Here is a 10,997-nt window from a genome sequence, read left to right as displayed (position 1 = left end):
AAGGTTGTTACCTGTTGTATTCAGCATTTCACTGTAAGGTCTACTACACCTGTTGTATTCAGCATTTCACTAAGGTTGTGACCTGTTGTATTCAGCATTTCACTGTAAGGTTGCGACCTGTTGTATTCAGTATTTCACTGTAAGGTCTACTACACCTGTTGTATTCAGCATTTCACTGTAAGGTTGCGACCTGTTGTATTCAGTATTTCACTGTAAGGTCTACTACACCTGTTGTATTCAGCATTTCACTGTAAGGTCTACTACACCTGTTGTATTCAGCATTTCACTGTAAGGTCTACTACACCTGTTGTATTCAGCATTTCACTGTAAGGTCTACTACACCTGTTGTATTCAGCATTTCACTGTAAGGTTGTTACCTGTTGTATTCAGCATTTCACTGTAAGGTCTACTACACCTGTTGTATTCAGCATTTCACTAAGGTTGTGATCTGTTGTATTCAGCATTTCACTAAGGTTGTGACCTGTTGTATTCAGCATTTCACTAAGGTTGTGACCTGTTGTATTCAGCATTTCACTAAGGTTGTGACCTGTTGTATTCAGCATTTCACTGTAAGGTCTACTACACCTGTTGTATTCAGCATTTCACTGTAAGGTCTACTACACCTGTTGTATTCAGCATTTCACTGTAAGGTCTACTACACCTGTTGTATTCAGCATTTCACTGTAAGGTTGTTACCTGTTGTATTCAGCATTTCACTGTAAGGTTGCGACCTGTTGTATTCAGCATTTCACTGTAAGGTTGCGACCTGTTGTATTCAGTATTTCACTGTAAGGTCTACTACACCTGTTGTATTCAGCATTTCACTGTAAGGTTGTTACCTGTTGTATTCAGCATTTCACTGTAAGGTTGTGACCTGTTGTATTCAGCATTTCACTGTAAGGTCTACTACACCTGTTGTATTCAGCATTTCACTGTAAGGTTGTTACCTGTTGTATTCAGCATTTCACTGTAAGGTCTACTACACCTGTTGTATTCAGCATTTCACTAAGGTTGTGATCTGTTGTATTCAGCATTTCACTGTAAGGTTGTGACCTGTTGTATTCAGCATTTCACTGTAAGGTCTACTACACCTGTTGTATTCAGCATTTCACTGTAAGGTTGTTACCTGTTGTATTCAGCATTTCACTGTAAGGTCTACTACACCTGTTGTATTCAGCATTTCACTAAGGTTGTGACCTGTTGTATTCAGCATTTCACTGTAAGGTTGCGACCTGTTGTATTCAGCATTTCACTGTAAGGTCTACTACACCTGTTGTATTCAGCATTTCACTGTAAGGTTGTTACCTGTTGTATTCGGCGCATGTGACTAATACAATTTGATTTGAAAGCGTTTCCTGTTGCATACCTACTGAATGCGACCGAGCTTGGGCTTACCTTTGAGGAGGAGGGGCATGAAGGGGATGATTGGCGGCTCTATTTTGGTGACGGTCAGCCGGTATGCCCGGTGGTTCCTGGACGGGTCCTTGGAATAAACACACATCACTGTTCAAAAAGGTCAACAACCGTATTGTTAGTTTAGGGCTCTTTGAAGAGCAACTCACCATCATGCTCTCAAACTCAGCATAGAACTTCTTGAACTTGCTAGGGAGTTTCTGCCAACAGAAAGAGAGGTTCAGGGGCTTCCGTTTTTTTATGGATTAATAGAAAAACTGCAGTTTAGTTTTACAGTATAGTAGTTGTCACCTCCCAGGTTTGGGTGAGTCGGCTGACTGCAGGGTTGCTCATACCCATGATGATGGCAAAGAACGAGTTCAGGTTTTTAAACTCCCGACAGCTGGAGAAAGCAACAACACCAATACAATGAGATTGTGAAGAAGCATTTCAGAGCCATCAATAATCTATATGTATGAGTATCTACAGAACGAGTGGGTTTTTTATTGTTTGTGTGCACAAGACGCACTGAGCAGCGATTTTGATGAACTTCTTGAGCAGCTGAACCCGTTTGCTAAGCTGACCACACAGACACACCTCCGTCACCACCCACAGCTGCACCTGGTTGAACCTGACCACGACATCACACATTACGGTCCTAACATACTGTAACATGCTCCATCAACCTGAACAACGTCATAGACGTTATTTAGAAATGATTCATGTTTGATTATAATCAGACCTGCGTAGAAACAGGTGCAGGTTGGCAGTGGTTCTCCTGAAGCTCTGACGACCAAACGTGTGGTACAACAACTCATGCTACAACAGGGAAGACAAAGAAAACCTACAGGTGTAGGATCTTAATTTGATCACTCTGTCAGAGAATTTCCCTGTGCAGTAGGACATTCAAATTGTTGTGTATTCAAGGTTTAAAAAGGCTTCTAAAGTTAGCAATTTCCACTGATTTATAAAAAATAAAAAACGTATCAACCCCTACAAAAATGTCCATGAATTATCACACACATAATAATGAACACTTCCTGTTGCTGCAGGATTATTTTCCTGCTGTGAGAAACTGGTCAAATTAAGACAGAACATAATGTATCTACTATAGGATTCAGGTGTAGTGAGAGAAATAGACAGTGTGTTTATCTCATATTAGCCAGGGTGTGTGTGTGTGTGTGTGTGTGTATACCTCGTGAACACAGCTGAAGAGTTCCCAGTCGTACAGGGTCATCTGATAGGCCAGGTCTTTAGAACTCATCACTGGACATGGACCCAGCTGAGGGCCCCTCCTGGTCTGGGAGAGGGGTCTAACAAACACACACTCACAACGGGTTAATGTCTACACATCTCTATGATTACGGTTACATGAACACAATCTAACTAGCCACAATAGCTGTATTACTATAATAGACTGTTTAAAACGATGTCCCTAATAATCCTGTTACCATGGACACATCTGACAACATGCAGAAAATCACCAATCAAAATAATTGTTCTACCACAGCGCTATTTTTGCCTATTTGATTCTAAGTTTGGAAATATAGTTTGCATAGGAAAACCATTAAGATGCATACAAGCTCAGTTGACCCGCTCACAATCATGGGGGCTTGTGCTACCGGTGCTGGCACATGCGCAGGCACACTCGTTTACATGTCCTAATCATTTAAAAAGATTAGTCAGAAAACCTGCCATTTTAAATCGGCATATGATTTGTGAACTTTAAATGTTATTAATCATTAGTTGTAATAAGAGGCCTGAGGGGTGTCACCAGAACTTAATGGTTATGCTTGGAATGTAGTGAGTGTAGGGAAAGAGATCACGTGGCAGGCATTGATAAGTGGAGAGATCCATGGATTAGTGATGAAGGGGGTGGAGGTCAGGTCACGCTAAGGGAGACAGACACATGTATGGCCCATAACACGTAGTTTCCTGCAATAAAGATACAGTGTTTGTTCAGAAGTGTAGGAGGAGATTCAGCATAGGAGAAAGGGTTCAATATCAGTGTGAATTTCTTTGTCCAATGCAGCTGTATTGACCCTCTGTGAAGAATAAACTTGGTTTAACCTTTAATAGTGTCCTTACAGTTTTTACTCTGAATAATAGTGTTGAAGTCGGACGTTTACATACACTTAGGTGGAGTCATTAAAACTTGTTTTTTCAACCACTCCACAACTATAGTTTTGGCAAGTCGGTTAGGACATCTACTTTGTGCATGACACAAGTAATTTTTCCAACAATTGTTTAAAGACAGATTATTTCACTGTATCACAAATCCAGTGGGTCAAGTTTACCTGTGCCTTTAAACAGCTTGGACAATTCAGAAAATTATGTCATGGCTTTAGAAGCTTCTGATATGCTAATGACATCATTTGAGTCAATTGGAGGTGTACTTGTGGATGCATTTCAATGACTACCTTCCAACTCAGTGCCTCTTTGCTTGACATCATGAGAAAATCAAAGCGTAATCAGCCAAGCCATCAAAATAATTTGTTGACCTCCACAGGTCTGGTTCATCCCTTGGGAACAGATTTCCAAACACCTGAAGGTACCATGTTCATCTGTACAAACAATGAACGCAAGTATAAAACACCATGGGACCACGCCAACCATCCTACACAGCTCAGGAAGGAGACCACGTTCTGTTTTCCTATAGATGAACGTACTTTGGTGCGAAAAGTGCAAATCAATCCCAGAACAACAGCAAAGGACCTTGTGAAGATGCTGGAGGAAAAGTATCTATCCACAGTATATACGAGTCCTATGCTCGACATAACCTGAAAGGCCACTCAGCAAGGAAGAAGCCACTGCTCCAAAACCGCCATAATAAAGCATGACTAAGGTTTGCAACTGCACGTTGGGAAAAAAATCGTACTTTTGGGGAATTGTCCTCTCGTCTGATGAAACAAATATAGAACTGTTTGGCCATAATGACCATCGTTATGTTTGGAGGAAAAGGGCTTGCAAGCGAAGAGACACCATCCCAACCGTGAAGCACGGGGGTGGCAGCATCATGCTGTGGAGGTGCTTTGCTGCGGGAGGACTGGTGCACTTCACAAAATAGATGGCATCTTGAGGAGGAAAAATGATGTGTATATATCAAAGCAAAATCTCAAGACATCAGTCAGGAAGTTAAAGCTTGGTCACAAATGGGTCTTCCAAATGGACATTGACCCCAAGCATACTTCCAAAGTTTTTGGCAAAATGGCTTAAGAACAACAAAGTCAAGGTATTGGACTGGCCATCACAAAGCCCTGACCTCAAATCTATAGATAATGTGTGTGCAGAACTGAAAATGCATGTGCGAGCAAGGAGGCCTACAAACCTGACTCTGTTACACCAGCTCTGTCAGGAGGAATGGGCCACAATTTGCCAACTTATTGTGGGAAGCTTATTGGAAGGCTACTGAAAACATTTGACCCAAGTTAAACCATTTAAAAGCAATGCTACCAAATACTAATTGAGTGTATGTAAACTTCTGACCCACTGGGAATGTGATGAAATAAATAAAAGCTGAAATAAATCACTCTACTATTATTCTGACATTTCACATTTTTAAATAAAGTGGAGATCGTAACTGACCTAAAACAGGAGATTATTTCTAGGTTAAATGGCAGGAATTGTGAAAAACTGAGTTTAAAGAGGAAATACTGACACATCGTGGGCTTCAGCATCTGCTTCTCTGTGACAGGAGAACACACACAGAGGAAAATAAAATGACAGCAATAAATACTATGTAAATGAAGTGAGATGTGATTGGCTCCTCACCGCCTGCGGAGCTGAGGTGGACCAATAGCAGGTCGTCGTTTGAGCAGTTTGTCGGCCACAGCGCTGGTCACATCACTCCCTGTGGCCGCTACGGCAACCGGATGGTGGTGTAGGTGTGGTCTGCAGTACACCTTCAACAGGACTACATACACACACACGTTTTTAAGAGGCTTGTGATTAAAGAAAAAGTGTAGGAAAATTTTAAAAATAATGTCACAAACTGACTGTCGTCACAGTTCCTGATGGGTTGTGTCTTCACTAGTTTCTCATCTCCGTTGCTGAACTGTGTAAGGACCTTCTGCTGAGACAGACCACACCACATCAGAGATGATCAACACACACACACAACATCAGAGATGATCAACACACACACACAACATCAGAGATGATCAACAACACACACACACAACATCAGAGATGATCAACAACACACACCTTGACAGACACATTCACCATGCCACACTCACCTTTTTCACTTTGGCCTCTTCTGAACTGAAGAATAGAAACAAGAGAACAATTGTATGTTAATTGTCTTTATAATGGTTTGAGGATCAGGATTATGGGGTTAAGGTCGCCGTGGAGGTTAGAGGTCAGTTTTACATACTGTAGTTTGACAACCTTCTCCAAGTCAGGTACAAAGTCTTTCAGAGCTCTGAGGATCCGTGAGTCATTGGACACACTCCCATAGAGAGATACACACAGACAACTCCGTGTGTGTGTGTGTGTGTGTGTGTGTGTGTGTGTGTGTGTGTGTGTGTGTGTGTGTGTGTGTGTGTGTGTGTGTGTGTGTGTGTGTGTACCTCCAGGAATATGAGTGCTGCTGGCTCCTCCTGTAAGTGATGTGTGTGTACTGCAGCCCAGCGCAGGGCCAGATTGAGGACTCGTCTCTTACAGGTCACAGCGTACTCCAACCTCTCCTGCTCCGAGCCCGGGGAGCCACCGCATGGTAGGTACACACGGGGTTAAAGAATATAACACACAACTATAAACAGAACTGTCACCTATGTGTAACATACTGAACTTCAAGAAGAGAAGCTGAAGGAGAGAAAGAAGGACAGGGAGAAACCAAGAGGGCAGAGTGGGAAAGAAAAAGGATATTGTGCCATGAGTATCTGGCAGAACTGGCTGTTAGGCATGAAGACACAGTGCATGAGGACAAAGTCATCTACCGTAGGATCTGAGAGGAGGGGAGGGGGAGAGAAAAAAGGATATTGCCATGGTATCTGGCAGAACTGGCTGTTAGGCATGAAGACATAGTGCATGAGGACAAAGTCATCTACCGTAGGATCTGAGAGGGAGAAATTAGTGGAAGAAAGAGAATAATATTAGAAAAGACATTCATACATATCTACCGACCCATCATCGATCTATACAGTAGCAGGGCCCGATTGTATAAAACATGTTAGGTGTATGAAACATGTATGGCAGAAAAGTCTCTGGTTACCATGGAGAAGACCCTGATTCACAGAATGGATGTCTTATCAAAGAGATCACATTTGTTTGGAGATCTCAAAATGAAGTTCACATTCAAGACTGGAGAAATAAATTGATTCAGAATATAATATATAAAACACTTTTCTTTGAGTTACTTTTTCTCACCTCGTTTCTATTACTCTAATTACTTTAAAAGCTAGCTTACAGAGCAGGTAGCTTAGAGTAGGTAACTTACAGAGCAGGTAGCTTAGAGTAGGTAGCTTACAGAGCAGGTAGCTTGCTAGCCAGCTGGCTGTGGACATTGATTGTGCGCCTTTCATTTTTAGCTAAGTAGCTAGCTGCTTGCTGTTTTCCTTTGAAACCAGGGGAGAAAACAACATTCAGCCACAAATTATGTTTTCATTGACATCCATACTGAATGAAGCAGTTAAGGGACCTCATAGGCACCTATAACTTTTTCACTTAATTTAAGGGGAAATTAGCCCCAAAATGTTTTGTGCAACTGACTTAAAGTTAAGGAAACTAGAGGAAAGATCAGGGGAAAGTTGACTTAGGATGTCTTATGAAACCAGGCCCTCAACCCAATTATTCACAATGTATCTCTACCAGGTTGTGTGTGTGTGTGCACCTGGGTCAGAGTGGTGTGTATCCATCCTCATAGTCTCCAGGAAGTGGTCAAGGATCTTCTCAGGGGTTCCAGACAACACAGTGTACCTGATATTTCCCAGACTGGAGGCTCTGGGACTCTTCTCCAAGACCAGAACAGCCTGCTCATGTTCCTTCAAACGCACTGTATTTGCCTCCACGTCCTAAAGTCAAGTAAATACCAGGACATAACATTAAAGTAAGGTAAGGTAAAGTAAATTTGATTAACCTCTTACACTTATGGTGGCGCTATTTCATTTTTGGAAGAAAAACGTTCCCGTTTTAAACAAGATATTTTGTCACAAAAAGATGCTCGACTATGCATATAATTGCTACTGTTCGAAAGAAAACACTCTGACGTGTCCAGAAATACAAATATCTTCTCTGTGCGTGCCCTTTAACGTGAGCTTCAGGCAAAACCAAGATGACTTGGCATCCAGGAAATGACAAGGATTTTTGAGGCTCTGTCTTTCATGATCTCCTTATATGGCTGTGAACGCAAGAGGAATGAGTCTGCCCTTTCTGTCGTTTCCCCAAGGTGTCTGCAGCATTGTGACGTATTTGTAGGCAGATCGTTGGAAGATTGACCATAAGAGACCACATTTACCACGTGTCCGCCCGGTGTCCTGCGCCGGGGAATTGGTGCGCAAAGTCACCTGCCAGTATTTTTCCATGGGGCACAGAGAAAGCAAGCTTCCACGAACTGCATGTCAATGAAGAGATATGTGAAAAAACACCTTGAGGATTGATTCCAAACAACGTTTGCCATGTTTCGGTCGATATTGTAGTTAATCCGGAAAAAGTTTCACGTTGTAGGTGACTGCATTTTCGGTTCGTTTCGGTAGCCAGGCGCAATGTAGAAAACGGAACGATTTCTCCTACACACAGACGCTTTCAGGAAACACTGCGCATTTGGTATGTGGCTGGGAGTCTCCTCATTGAAAACATCAGAAGCTCTTCAAAGGTAAATTATTTTATTTATTTGGTTATCTGGCTTTTGTGAAAATGTTGCGTGCTACATGCTACACAAAATGCTATGCTAGCTTTGCATACTCTTACACAAATTAGTCAATTTCTATGGTTCAAAAGCATATTTTGAAAATCTGAGATGACAGTGTTGTTAAGAAAAGGCTAAGCTTGAGAGCAAACGCATTATTTTAATTTTATTTGCGATTTTCAGAAATCGTTAACGTTGCGTTATGCTAATGAGCCTGAGGCTTAGTCACAATCCCGGATCCGGGATGGGGAGTTTCAAGAGGTTAAAGTAAGTTACAGTATGGTACAGTATTGCACAGTGTAGTAACAGAACAGTATACAACTCTGCCCTGAGTATCCTGTTGAAGTCTTCTTTGTCCACTCGGAGGAAGTGACAGTTGTCTTCTCTGAGGACGATGGAGGCAGCTCGAGGAGAGTCCGTCACCAACGCCAGCTTCCCAAAGTCATCCCCCTCGTGCAGGGTACACACCACACCCTGAAGAGGAACACACAGGCGTCAAAACACACGGATTAGACAGCTGGAGAAGTGCTAGCATGAATGAAGATTGTGACTAATCACGTGTGAGTGTGTTGTGTATATTCTGAGAACCTTGAGCTAGTCATTCACTGTGATGAGCGAAGCCAGAGTTTCCCAAACTGTAGCACTAGTTCCCCTAGGGAATACAAGCCAGCTGTTGTATGCAGATGCATTCTTTTGGTCATAATAATTTTAGTTAGCGTCATCTTGTGCTACTTTCAAATCCATTGTAGGCCCATATACACCTCATGTATAAACACGTCATACCTTGCCGTAGATGCCCACATTGACAGAGCCCTTCTGGATGATGTACCAGGATGTTCCCTCTTCTCCCTGGTTAAACACTGGAAGGAGAGAGAGCACACCTTAATGTGTGTTCCTAAAACACACACTGTACAGCATGGTGAGATAGGGACTTACACACGGTTCCTGCTCTGGCGTGAGACTCGAAGATGAGAACACTCGCCAGCTCCCTCTTCACCTGTAAGCAAGATGGTAACAGCAAAACACCTGAAAAACCTCTGAACAGTTCATCAATGTCTGTAAGCACACAAGCCAGCTAGACTAGCGGTCCCTGATTCCATTCATTCATGGGCTGATTGTTACTTGAGCGGATGGTTGGAGGGCCAGAACATAGTTATAAATTGTACACTGAAAATTGACCGTAAGAATCCCCAAAATATGTAGTATTTGACTAAAACTGAATAATTTCAAACTGTGATTACAATGGGCGGAAGGGTAGCCTAGTGGTTAGAGCGTTGGACTAGTAACCGGAAGGTTGCAAGTTCAAACCCCCGAGCTGACAAGGTCTGTCGTTCTGCCCCTGAACAGGCAGTTAACCCACTGTTCCTAGGCCGTCATTGAAAATCAGAATTTGTTCGTAACTGACTTGCCTAGTTAAATAGTGGTAAAATAAAAAATAAAAATTGGGATATGATCACATACAGGTATGCTTCTCTATTTATGCATGGGAATAGATTTCCTCAATTAAAATAACTGAGCTCATTTCCTGGTGATTCTACAGTTTTTTCTGTCTAAGATCGTATATAAACTCAGCAACAACAAAAAAGTCCCTTTTTCATGACCCTGTCTTTCAAAGATAATTCATAAAAATCCAAATAACACAGGTCTTCATTGTAAAGGGTTTAATCACTGTTTCCCATGCTTGTTCAATGACCCAAATGTAGATATTCCATTTATTTTTTAGATCAGCCGTTTCCAGCTACAATAGTCAGTCATTTACAACATTAACAATGTCCACACTGTATTTCTGATCAATTTGATGTTCTTTTAAAACAAAAAAAGTGCTTTTTCTTTCAAAAAAAAGGACATTTCTAAGTGACCCCAAACTTTTGAACGGTACTGTGTGTGTGTGTGTGTATATAGATATATATAATATATGAATGCCTTTGGAAAGTATTCAGACCCGTTTACTTTTTCCAAATGTTACTTAAAAATATCCCATAATAACAAAGCAAAAAGTGTTTTTTGAATTTTTTGCACATTTATTAAAAACAATAGACAACAGAAATACCTTATTCAGACCCTTTGCTATGAGACTCGAAATTGAGCTCAGGCATCCTGTTTCCATGGATCATCCTTTAGATCAGGGGTGTCAAAGTCAAATGGACGGAGGGCCAAATAAAAAATTTAGCTACAAGCCGAGGGCCGGACTGTTCGAATGTTCATTGAAAAATTTTTAAATGACGCATATAGTCTAGTGAACCTAATTGAACCTACTGAAAACCTAACAAATATATTCCAATATGATCAGATAAATAAAGCAATATTTTCTTATGGCTCTGTCAGTAATCTTTAATTTTCAACAGACACAAAAGACAAATTTCCTTTATATAAAAATCCCCATAACATGAACATTAAATGAAAGAAACCGGTATTCAAGGCACCATCAGTAGCCTATATTTTCTATTTTAGCAAGTGGGCTAAATTTACTTCAAAGAAAAACAATAATAGCAATTTTCTATCATCCACTCAACTGAAATATTTTTAAAATATAATTGGATTGAAATACAATAAAATAAAGTGCAAAAATCTATTAATCAAAAACAACACTTTGTTTAAGGAGAAGTAACATGCAGTGAAAACAAATATTAAACTTTAACTTTTAAACTTGAACTGAGTAAAAACTCTAAATATGTGATTGCACAGTAATGTTCACTTGTTTGAGGTTGAGGGTGATACTTGGTGGTGTCCCATCTTTTCCACAAGTTCATCAATGTTC

General features: G+C 41.0%; 1 long non-coding RNA gene and 1 pseudogene across 1 annotated transcript; both read right to left on the bottom strand.

Moving 5' to 3' along the window:
• Positions 1-1,395: 1,395 nt before the first annotated feature.
• Positions 1,396-9,295, bottom strand: LOC135537994 (rap guanine nucleotide exchange factor 4-like; annotated as a pseudogene).
• Positions 5,395-5,847, bottom strand: LOC135537993 (uncharacterized). The gene is made up of 3 exons (XR_010455309.1): positions 5,768-5,847; positions 5,631-5,655; positions 5,395-5,461 (listed from the first exon to the last, which is right to left on the bottom strand). It is a non-coding gene; the product is annotated as an uncharacterized LOC135537993 (long non-coding RNA).
• Positions 9,296-10,997: the final 1,702 nt, after the last annotated feature.

The sequence above is a fragment of the Oncorhynchus masou genome, unplaced genomic scaffold (assembly GCF_036934945.1).
Source record: "Oncorhynchus masou masou isolate Uvic2021 unplaced genomic scaffold, UVic_Omas_1.1 unplaced_scaffold_8821, whole genome shotgun sequence".
In the NCBI taxonomy this organism is placed as follows: domain Eukaryota; kingdom Metazoa; phylum Chordata; class Actinopteri; order Salmoniformes; family Salmonidae; genus Oncorhynchus; species Oncorhynchus masou.
This window is presented reverse-complemented; position numbering and strand designations above follow the sequence as displayed.